The sequence below is a fragment of the Eptatretus burgeri genome, chromosome 12 (genome assembly GCF_056783735.1).
Source record: "Eptatretus burgeri isolate ZD-2024b chromosome 12, Ebu_testis_v1, whole genome shotgun sequence".
NCBI classification, from domain to species: domain Eukaryota; kingdom Metazoa; phylum Chordata; class Myxini; order Myxiniformes; family Myxinidae; genus Eptatretus; species Eptatretus burgeri.
Window position 1 is genome coordinate 38,763,372 of NC_140972.1, and position 12,861 is coordinate 38,776,232.

General features: G+C 47.0%; 1 protein-coding gene across 1 annotated transcript in view; it reads left to right on the plus strand.

The window, feature by feature from the left end:
• Window positions 1-12,861, plus strand: part of LOC147015450 (uncharacterized) — a 44,869-nt gene that overhangs the window by 18,478 nt on the left and 13,530 nt on the right. The window lies entirely within an intron of this gene.

Here is a 12,861-nt window from a genome sequence, read left to right on the forward strand (position 1 = left end):
CAGCATTGAGAAACTGAGCACTCCGGTCGTCCCTGCAGTTCTGGACCATCCTTCAGTGACGATCAACGAGCATATGGTCAATCTCGTTTGCCACACCACCAGCGTTGGAATACCAAATCCAGCGATGAGCCTGTGGGGGCTGAAACCATGAATCAGCCACTTGAAGTCCATGACCTCTTGCAAAGTCAAGGAATTTTGTGCTATTCTGGTTAACAGTTCCAGACTCATGGGGACTAACAAAAAATGTCTCATAACCATCGCTTTCAGTTGCAGTTGATGCATTGAAATCCCCAAGACTCGAAGAGTATCTCGCCTCGGGCACTGCTCAACCACAGACTCGAGCGTGGCAGAGAATGCATCCTTCATGGTGAGATCACTCGCCCCAGTCGGAGCATATACAGAGACAATGGAAATGACACTCAAGGAGTGACGAATCGTTAGTCTCATAATATGCTCATTAACCGGTGTTACCTCAATCATCATGAGAGTCAACTTAATGGACACAAATTCAGCAACTCCTTGGGCTTGGAAACCATCAGAGTGACCAGACTAATAGTAGGTGCAACCACCCACCATGATGTTTCCGCAATCCGGTCTCTGAACCTCAGAGTGTGCTGCAATACCGATGTTCAAACGCTTGACCTCAGATGATAACAGACAGGTGATCATCCTCTCTTCGGGATAGGACATTCCAGGCACCCACCCGAAGGGACAGGTCAGGTATGGGAGCATGTGCCAGAACAGCGCGTCGCTGCGTCCACTTTCCGCCGGTACTCCAGGGGCCTCCGTCTGGCCATCCCCCAGGCAGATGCCAGGCCCATCCCCATCTCCTTGAGATGATGGTCAACCTGCTGCAACCATGAGGCACGTGGTCGGCCCACTGGCCTCCTCCACTCATGAGACTCCCTCGCTGAGAGAATCTGGTGAGCAGGATCAGCATCAGGAAAACGAGCCACATGTCCATACAGCCGCAGCTGACGCTCACGGACTATGCAGGTAACAAATCTCATCCGAGTCTCTCTCAGCAACCGCTCGTTGGACACAAAATCCGACCAGCGATAGCCAAGGATTCTCCGAAGAGACCTGGTACCAAAGGAATTAAGTCTCCGTCTCAGATCCTTGGTCAAAGTCCAAGTCTCGCACCCATAGAGCAAGACTGGAAGTACCAAGGACCTGAAGACTCGGACTTTCGTCCTCCCGCACAGGTACCGGCAGCGCCACACCCCATGATCCAGTGAATCCATGACTCCCCAGGCCCGACCCAGACGTCTATTGACCTCCGGCTCACAACCTGCGGAGACATGAATATCACTGCCAAGGTAAGTGAATCTATCCACGACCTCAACATCCTCACCACAAACAGACACAGACAGGACAGCAGCATCCAAGATGTCACCGAAAGCCTGGATCTTTGTTTTGACCCAAGAAATCCGTAATCCCAACGGCTCCGACTCCTCATTCAGCACCTCGAGGGCCCCCAAGAGGATGTCTAAAGTCTCCGCAAAGATGACTGCATCATCTGCAAAATCAAGGTCCGAGATCTTGACATTGCCAAACGATGCACCGCAACTTGATCTCTCCGACATCCTCCCAAAAATCCAGTCCATACAAGTGCTGAAAAGTGTGGGGGCAAGTACACATCCCTGACGAACTCCAGTAACAACTGGAAATAAGTCAGAGGCGGTACCACCACACTTCACAGCACTCTCAGTACCAGAGTAGAGTTCAGACATCAGATCGATCAGTTTCGGTGGCACCCCACGAAGACCAAGAATCCTCCAGAGGACATCCCGATTCACTGAATCGAACGCTTTACAGAGATCAACATAGGCTGCAAGCAGCCCCTGCCGAAACTCTCGTCTGCGTTCAGTGAGGACACGAAGAGCAAGGATACGGTCAATCGTTGACCTCTTTGGTGTAAAGCCTGACTGCTCTGGACGCTGGTGCTCAAGCAGATGGTGGCGAACCCTATCAAGAATTATCCGAGCAAAGACCTTGCCCGGCACTGAGAGCAGCGTCACCCCTCGGTAGTTGTTGCAGTCTTGGCGATCACCCTTCCCTTTCCAGAGAGGGACAACAAGGCCCCTCTTCCAGTCAGTTGGGATGATGCCTGTGTTCCAGGCAGAGCACAAAACTGCATGCAACGACGCGAGTGCAGCATTTCCACCAGCCTTGAGAAGTTCAGCATGGATGCCACAGATCCCTGGAGCTTTGCCCCGTTTCAACTGGTTCACCGCAGCCCGTGTTTCCACAAGCGATGGTGGACCACAGTTGATTCGAGGGTCAGCAACAGGGATTGTAACACCCTTGACGTCCAACTCGACAGCTGGGGGATCAGCCTGGTACAACCGCTCAAAGTAACCGGCCCAGCGGGCCTTCACTTCAGACTCCTCTGTCAAGAGCCTACCACTCTCTGCTCGAACTGCAGTGCTCCGAGGGATGGGCTTGGATGAACGTAATGCGCGAATTCCCCTGTAAGCGGGACGAGAATCACCTGTCCACAGGTGATGCTCTACCCCTCACAGATTCCTCGCACATAGGCCTCCTTGTCCACCCTCAGTGCACGTACAGTTTTACGCCTCAGCTCCCTGAACAGCTCAGCTCTGCCATTCAGCCTGGCCCTGCGACTCTGGTCAATGGTATCCAGTGTCCCTTGAGAGACAAAATTCTTCTTTGCCCTGCGGTGAACTCCAAGGCATCCACCGGCAACATCAAGGACGGTGGTCTTGAAGGTGCTCCACAACTCTTCAGGACCCCCAAAGCACCCAGACCCCCAAGTGTCCACTCAGCCTGTTCGCAAACTCCTCAGCTACTCTCTCATCCCTGAGCTTGGCAACATCCAGCCTAGGCTGGGATGGTACCATTCTCCAGGATTTAAGGTGCAGCTTTAGAGTTGCTACAACAAGCCTGTGGTCAGTATTGAGGAACTGAGCACTCCGGTAGACCCTGCAGTTCTGGATCATCCTCCAACGACCGTCAATGAGGACATGGTCAATCTCCTTTGCCACACCGCCAGCGTTGGAATACCAAGTCCAGCGATGAGCTTGCGGGCGCTGAAACCATGAACCAGCTACCCTAAGTCCATGACTTCTTGCAAAGTCAAGGAACTTAGTGCTATTCTGGTTCATAGTTCCTGACCCATGGGGACCAACACACACCTCATAACCATCCCTATCAGTTCCAGTCGATGCATTGAAATCCCCCAAGACTAGAAGTGTATCTCGTCTGGGGCACTGATCAACCACAGACTCGAGTGTGGCGTAGAATGCATCCTTCACGGTAAGATCACTCGCCTCAGTCGGAGCATAAATAGAGACCAGGGAAATGACACCTAAGGAGTGACGAATCCTTAATCTCATAATACGCTCGTTGACCGGTGTTACCTCAATTATCATTGGGGTCAGCTTATTGGACACAGCTACAGCAACTCCTTGGGTATGGTAACCATCAGAGCGACCAGACCAATAGTAGGTGTAACCACCCACCATTATCTCGCCGCAATCCGGTCTCCGAACCTCAGAGAGAGCTGCAATCCCGATGTCCAAACGCTTGAGCTCAGATGATAACAGAGACAGGTGATCATCCTCTCTTAGGGATAGGACATTCCAGGCACCCACCCGAAGGGACCGTCTCAGGTTAACACAAGGAGATCGCCGTCTAGTGGACGACACCTCAGCACCACCCCGACACACACCACCACAATCTGACCCGGTAATGTTACCCCATGGTTTCCCTCCTGTCATCAAAGATTGGGAATCCCGAAGGCTTTGCCCCAATCCAGTCATCCGGTGAGTTTCCCCGATGGAGGACAGCGACACAGGAGGTAATCCCACGGAGTGGATCGTCACATTTCTTGTCTTCTCTCTCAGATTGGACAAGATTTCTTCTCTTCAGATTGGATTCCTTACATTCCCTTCATCGTTCGTTTCCTCTCTCTCTCCTCACACCACAAGTAAGTACACACACTTTTATTTAATACACACTGTGGTTTGACTCGATCTCTTCCTTCACACGTCAAGCAATCAAGACATGAAGTTCACTTACAGAACCTCAAACTTGCTCCCTCTCAAGGAGATCCCTCATCCCACAACCCTCAACCATTCACCCCATCAGAAACCTTCATGATGGCGATCACGTGACCGGACGATGTATAGTCAGCATTGACCTGAGAGGAATCGGTTCTGTTCGTTTCCCCAAGATCGTTCTTGTTCACCTCAAACCCGCCCAATGCTCGCTCACCTTCAGCGGTGACAAGTGGGGTCCGACTCGAACGACAACCAGAGGTCGCGACTGAGAGGACTCACTTGAGAAACTCGAATGGGCGGGGCGAGGGAGGCGGAACATCAATCTGCGCGCAGGCCCCGCCCAATGACGGAGGGGGAACGTTCATCTGCGCGCAGGCCCCGCCCAATGACGGAGGGGGAACATCAATCTGTGAGCAGGCCCCGCCCAATGACGGAGGGGGAACGTTCATCTGCGCGCAGGCCCCGCCCAATGACGGAGGGGGAACATCAATCTGCGCGCAGGCCCCGCCCAATGACGGAGGGGGAACATCAATCTGCGCGCAGGCCCCGCCCAATGACGGAGGGGGAACAACAATCTGCGCGCAGGCCCCGCCCAAATTTTCTCGAAGATTTTGAATTTATGTGAACAATGTTGAGGAAATCTCAATATGAACAAAAACAAAATTAATCCTTCTTCAACATCACGTGATTTGTCATAACATACAATAACATCCGGTTCAATCAAAGGTCATCACGTTCATTTCAGATATTAATGTCACGATGATGTTTTCAAGGATTCAACAACAGCCAAATATTAACTGTTTATTACAGATGAAAACAAATACGTCATAACGTGGGAAGAAGGATGTGCCGACAACTCACGACTCGACCCACATCCGCCATTCTGACCCAGCCCACCAGATTCCTCCCACATCTGACGTCACATCCTGTGACGTAATTATGTATTGCATATTTACATTGAACATTCTATATTTACATAATAACAGTCAAAATTACCGATAACAACACAGGAAGTGAATCCATGTCGTTCACACATTATTTATTAAAATACACAGTTTGGTGTTAAAATCAATTCTTCATCGAGATTTCGTGAGTGTGACGTGTGAGTGTTAATTATGGTTTTGTTTTCCAAGATAAAATGTGTTTATTTCATTTATCACTCGTTTTGGGATTCAAATGATATTATGTGTGTGATGTTAAAACCGAATGTGACAGTTGATCTGTCGATGACGTCACAGCCATTTGTCAACATCCGGGATCTCAATATTTGGCATGACGTCACTGATCATATTCCGTCCATATAACTTTTTGGGATATCGTGCCATATATCGTTTTTACCCCATCCCTGAATTGTGAAGAATCGGTGAAAAATTAAAATAAATTCTCCTCTCTGTATCTGGAACCGATCAATTCGTCGTCGTCAAACACCGAACCTCAACGTCACAGAGGTTGTGTGACGTCACAATGATCATTCCAACGTTCGGGAACAGACAAGGTGGAGAGGTGATGGATGTGAAGCGTCAGTTGGAGGATCGAGCATCGACGAACAGGACAGAGATGTGGATTGTTACGGTGATCTTGGTGTTGTTCGTCCTTGGTGGGACATGGCGACCTCCGCTGCAGGTAAGTGGGGATTGTAAGGGATGGTGGAGTCGGGAAGGGACACAACACGGAAGGAGTGAGTTTATCAGGAGTTTGTGTGGTTTGATGTTAGAGAGAACAGGGGGTGTATTGTGAGTTTGTAACATGAGCAAGTTGTTCGTGTCCGCACGGGATTCCCCACACAGTACGGATGGAGGAGGGAAAAATACAAATGGCGTCTTGTATCATAGAGTCGGGAAGTTGTGACAATTCACATTTATTATGGGCCGGGGTCCAGTAGGACCTCCCTTGCACCCCCTCCCCCCACCCCGACCTCTCCTCCCACACCCCCGCCCCACACCCCACACGACCCCCCCGCCCTGATACCAGTGTTCATATTTGTCCCAAGTCTCAGAAAAATAACTCATTTTCACTCTGCTTTATCTGTTTCCATGGCAACCAATCAAAAATAGACGAATCTCACAAAGATCGGCAAAATGTCAACATCTCTGTCAAATATAAACATAAAATCACAAAGTTGGTGTCAAATTAAAGTTTATACATTTACGTATTAAAATATATTTTGTTTATGCAAATTAGCCTATTTGCATGTAAATTCAATTTGACGAAAACACAAGAATTCCCACAAAAATGCAAAAATTTCCATTTTCTTTACTTGTAATTACCACATGTCAGTTTTTTGTCAAAAAATCGGAACTTACGTGTTGCCAGATACAAGACAGGTTGGCAAAAAATATATTAAAATATTTTTGAATTTTTTTAAGTTGGCTAATTAGCATAAAATACAAAGCACAATGAATCATTCGAAAATCATGCAAAATCAGATTAATCAATAGAATGAATTACCTGGGCCTGGTGTACATAACTGTGACTTATGATGTCTGTTGGTGTTTGAGGGAAACACAACTATTTTCTGTTTGAGTAAAAGTAGTGGAAATAATTTTAAATGCATTGATGTGCTCATTCGGATCCGCCATTATGGAAATTCTCATTTTCGTAAATATCTCAACTTCTGGTTCATGGACATTTGTAAATAAGGAATCTACACATGTTTGGAGGGTCAAGGAATAACGTGAACATATTTCCTTTGTTGTCAGAGATGTAGAATAATGTTTGGATAGCTTAATTTCATGCAAAAATGGAAACAGCTTTATAAAGCAGAGTGAAAATGAGTTATTTTTCTGGGAACATCTTGTTTCTGATACGTGGGAAATACACGTTGGTACTTTTCAAGTGGGATAAATAGGATACATTTGTAATTTTACAGGGAAACTGTAAAGGACATTTTCTGTTTTCTTCTGTGAGTTTGATTCCAATGTTATCGGATCCGAAGATTAAAAACTGTCGTCCTTGTGCACCACAACCAGGATATTCAGAGACCAAATTAAGTTGGCTGCCTTGTTCAGTGGCACTTTTTTGTGTAAGTCTATGATTCCTGGAGTAGCCTTTAAAAAGAGTAGTCCATTGTGTGTTGGTGCCCAGATTAAATCCCATATTTAATCTTCCTTGTCTGCCCTTTAAACGGTTGTGATACCTCATTGCCATGAGGATGTGATGAGGAATATAAAGAGAGTTTGTATTTGGTTGGAAACTGCAGGTTTCGGGATAAGTTTCCCCATTAGGTAAAGTTGGAATTTGTCGCTTCAAGGCAAAAGTTCCTTCATGGTCGTGTAGATGGAGGAATCTTCATGGTCGTGTAGATGGAGGAACCTTCATGGTCGTGTTGATGGAGGAATCTTCATGGTCGTGTAGATGGAGGAATCTTCTTGGTCGTGTTGATGGAGGAATCTTCATGGTCGTGTCGATGGAGGAATCTTCATGGTCGTGAGGATAGAGGAATCTTCATGGTCGTGTAGATTGAGGAATCTTCATGGTCGTGTTGATGGAGGAATCTTCATGGTCCTGGAGTTGGAGGAATTTTCATGGTGGTGTATATGGAGGAATCTTCATGGTCGTGTATATGGAGGAATCTTCATGGTCGTGTTGATGGAGGAATCTTCATGGTCATGTAGATGGAGGAATCTTCATGGTCGTGAGGATAGAGGAATCTTCATGGTCGTGTAGATTGAGGAATCTTCATGGTCGTGTTGATGGAGGAATCTTCATGGTCCTGGAGTTGGAGGAATCTTCATGGTCGTGTAGATGGAGGAATCTTCATGGTCATGTAGATGGAGGAATCTTCATGGTCATGTAGATGGAGGAATTTTCATGGTGGTGTATATGGAGGAATCTTCATGGTCGTGTAGATGGAGGAATCTTCATGGTCGTGTATATGGAGGAATCTTCATGGTCGTGTCGATGGAGGAATCTTCATGGTCGTGTAGATGGAGGAATCTTCATGGTCGTGTAGATGGAGGAATCTTCATGGTCGTGTAGATGGAGGAATCTTCATGGTCGTGTTGATGGAGGAATCTTCATGGTCCTGGAGTTGGAGGAATCTTCATGGTCGTGTAGATGGAGGAATCTTCATGGTCATGTAGATGGAGGAATCTTCATGGTCATGTAGATGGAGGAATTTTCATGGTGGTGTATATGGAGGAATCTTCATGGTCGTGTAGATGGAGGAATCTTCATGGTCGTGTATATGGAGGAATCTTCATGGTCGTGTCGATGGAGGAATCTTCATGGTCGTGTAGATGGAGGAATCTTCATGGTCGTGTAGATGGAGGAATCTTCATGGTCATGAAGCTGGAGGAATCTTCATGGTCGTGGAGATGGAGGAATCTTCATGGTCGTGTAGATGGAGGAATCGGCATGGTCGTGTAAATGGAGGAATCTTCATGGTCGTGTTGATGGAGGAATCTTCATGGAATGCTTTTCTCGTTGGTGGACATTAAAGATCCCAAGGTGTTTCTTGCAAAGACTCGACGAGTTATCGCCAGCATTCTGAACAAATCACAAATTGCTTCCCAAACTCTCTTGTTAAACTGTGCTTGACAAGCATGGTCATGAAACCAATATACCCAGTGTGAGTTCAACACCTTCATCCTGCAGAGGATTGAAAACAGGCTGATGATGATAATGATGATGATGATGATGATGATGATGATGATGATGATTATAACAGCTGGAAAATATAACCTCCTTTCACCTTCAGTGAAAGCTGTTCACGATTTTGGGTGATCTTGACCTTTGCCGTTTGATCAAAAAAAAAACCATTTAATTCTGCTTCTACCTTTTAATTGGTGAACCAATTCAGTAACCCAATATGCTAATTCTTAAAATTTCAGATCAATTGCATGAAAATTAGTGATTTTATGTGATGCTGAACTTTGACCTTTTGACCAAAACATTAATTTATTTTCTCCATATTCTCATGAGAAAGTTATGCTGAAAATTTAATGACAAAGCTCAAATGGTAAATTGGAATTTCAGGTGAATTGCATTAAATTGATGATTTTCGGTGAATTTGACCTTTTGACCTTTTCACAAAATTATTTTATTTTTTCTTCTCCATATTCTAATATTCTAATAATAAAGCTTTCTTGAAAATTTGATTTAAAAATTTCAAATTGTCACAAGTTACGGACCGGACGCACGCACGCACACACACGTGATTGCAAAACCCCACCTTCCACTGCGTGAGGGACGGGTTAACAAACTTTTCTCCTCTCCCTGCCCTTTTTTCCATGTCCATAGATTTTCGAGAAAAACGCTGTGGAGGAATCAGTGGTCTCCAAACTTCGTGACGTCGTGTTCGTCACAATTGGCATCTTTTTATTTGTCATCGTAACATCATTTAAACCATCTTCCTGGTTCAATCGACAGAGGAAGCACAAAAAAAAGCTCCACATTCACTGGTAAGGAAGACAAGTGACGTTTTCATCAATGTGATCCTTACTTCATCCATAAGGGCAGTAAATGTAGAAATGGTCTGTGGAGTCGAAAGGATCGTGGTCGCGGGGGGAGGGGGGGGGAGGGGGTCCTAAGGGTTTTGGTTGTCTTTGGAGTCTGAAAGTTTTTTGGGTGGGTGGTGGGTCTTCAAGGTCATGAGGAGTCTCAAGCACCTGAAGGATTTCAACATATCTTTGAGTTCTCAAGGTCCTTGGGGATCTTAGGGGTCTTTGAGAGTACAAAGGGGTCTTCAGGTGTCAAGGGGTTTAAAGGTAGTGAGGGGTCTGGAACATGCATGCATGGCTCCTATTATGCAGTGGCCTGCAAAGGTATTCAACCCTCCCAGGTTTCACATGTTGATGCCACCTGAGCTTATTTATTGATGCTTTCAAATCAAACTTAATATGTCGTCTTAACAAACTATTCCGAAGTGATAAAACTAAAAAATGCAGATAAAATGTGAACAAGTCAGATTAACAGAGAAAACTATAAAGGCATTCGGTGGAGCTCATACCTCCGCAAGGCTGATTAGTTTATGTTTTGTATCTCACTGATAGGCCAGATCTGGATTCGGACCTCAACTAAAATTTAATTGGCTTCTTCTTATCACATTACCAACTCATCCACCAAATTTTGGCCGAATCCGTGCATAATTTTTTGAAATATCACTCTTGTACATCGGTTTTGCCTGATGATTCAACAGTGAAGAATCACTTAAAAATACTCTGATCTGGATCTGGATTAAATCTTCACCAAAATCGAAATGAATACTTCCTCGTTACATACCAAACCTCTCCATCAAGTTTCGTCCAAATTCATCCACAACTTTTTGAGATAACCTTCTATCCGTCGTTTTTGGCCAATCACTCAATGGCGAAGAATCACTTGGAAAACTTGCATCCAGATCCGGATTGGGATCATCACCAAAATCTAATCATATTGTCCGGATCGCATACCCAAGCTCTCCAACAAATTTCGTCCAAATCCGTCAACAACTTTTTGAGAAATTTTGTTCAAAAACAAACAAACAGATGGGGGTGAAAACATAACCTCCATCCACCTTTGTTGGCATGGGTAATCAGATGATTCTCAGTTGCATAAGCATTCAACCCCTTTTCCCAATTAACCCTAAATCACTTCAGGAGAAAATTATTGGTTTGAAAGGTTTCAAAATAAGTGCACAGTAATAGGTTTCATGTGTATGTAATCAGTGATTAAACTAAAAAATTAAACTCCTTCACTTTTCTCAGGAGTTTTAATGTGCAACTTACTTGGTCAACCAACAAGGCAAACATGAGGATTTGGGGTACTGAGGGGTCACAGCATATAAAGGGTCCAAAGGTTCCAAAGGTACCTTCCAATAGTACTTGTAATAGACACAGTCACGGTCCAACTTACATTTAAACATGAGATGTTGAAAGTATTGTTGCGGATTCGCGCCCGCCGGCGTGCGAGCGGCCACGTAACTCGAATCGCGGCACGTCGCCCACCGGATGGACAATCCCGTCGTGACCCTCTCGGACTAACGCCGGGAACTAGTCATGGGTGGACCTTTCGGCCTCACCACGATCGTGCCAACCGGCCCCCCGCGTGGGATAGGGTTGCTCGCCAAATTCGACCTACCTAAGTACCCACACGGAGGGTAGACCGGGCGATCGCACCTCGCCGCAGGTCGACTTCGGACACGGGCCACTTTAAGCGACCCGTTCCGTACTATCAGGATAACCGAGCGGTGTTATCGTCGGCCTCGACGGTTCGATTAATTATCGGGCGTTTTAGCCCACGACCAACCCTGTACGTGAAGTAAGATGGAGATTCAATAAAGGAAAAGACGAAGCGAAACGGGAAAACAGTTCAACATAAAGCACATTTATTTCGCGATGAACGGAAAGCACACATATACAATTACACCAAAAGCAAATGTAAAAGAAGAAGAAACACAATAATACACAAATAGCAAATGCAACAATGCAGATCTAACCGACTACCGAGCACACGGCAACACTTATACAATTTTACTTCACAGACGGCGCCGACAACACATACATTCAAAGCAAAAGAAAAGGACCACCCTCAAGGATGAGGGGGGTAGGCGGGCCTGGGGCCGAGACCGCGTCGGGCCTACCCGTCTGGTGATGAGCCGCAAAATGGCGCTGGCGCCCCGACTCCGCGGGCCTCGCTGGGACTGCCTGGTATGGGGTGGGAACGGGGCCCCCTTCCCGCACTATCTCAGCGTGGGGGGGGGGAAACAGGAGGGGGTTGTTGATGCTTGGGGGGGGGTGGATATCTCCCTGTCTCGGGTCCCGCGACGAGCGTCTCCACCACGACCTCGGTCGCGCCGCCGGCCTCTCCCTCCGCAGCTCCCCGACTCCGACACGAGCACCCCCTCGACCGCCTTCGCCGCCGCCACCTCTCCACAGCTCCGTCCAACCGCCTTCTCCGACTCCGAACTCTTCACTCTCTCCCCTCTGAACTCTTAACTGCCTGACTACTACTACTTCTTTTCCCAACTCCACCGACTCCGAACTCTTAACTTTCTCCGAACTCTTACTGCCTTGACTGACGAACGCAGCCCCTTATATGCCCCGTGGCCTCGCTCCTTCACCTTCGACCCTTTACCTCCGACCCTTCACCTCCAACTGGCTCCCCATTGGACCGAGGAAAAGTGGGCGTGAATGCTTTTTGATCCATGAATTTGCATATAGCGATATTACTCCAACGCACCTGGAGGCGGGGCCAAATCGCCCCACGCTCGCCGATAGGACGGAACAGAAGTGGGCGTGAGTCGTTTTTGATCCGTTTCTTCGGAAAGGCCGGCGCTTTGCACCCCTGCTCGGTGCGCGCCCTGCACGAGTCCAGTATCGGTGCCCACAAGCGGCGTGGGAATGACGGTGATGCGATGGTTGCGAGGGCGAGTTGTGACGGTAAAGGTCGTGGCTGTTGTTGTGAAGCGGCGTTGCGGTTGGTGGTTGTTGTGTGATGGCTGCTGAGACGTGGTTGGTGGTGGTAGTAATGGCGGCTGGTCCAAAATAAAGATAGTAAAAGAAAAACGGCTATCTAGAAGGGTCGCAGCCCGCATGAATGACATTTATTCCCTCTAAACAACGGGTTTGGGCCTAACTACACATATACTTACAGAGATATCTCACCTAAGGGACCTGAATGGTGGTTTGCGAATTTCGTCAACCACAACACTACCCCCTCCCCTTTTTACAGACTCGTCCCGAGTCGTCAAATTTTCGTGTGCCATCATGTGTAGTTTTCCCCTAGTACATTTTACCTACGGATCCCTGAGTGCGACATTCATGGTATTCGTGTCCCCAAAATAAATAACCTGAGGGCTGAGTAACTACCTAAACAAACTCACTCACACGGACGACTTAAATAAAATTGCCGGCAC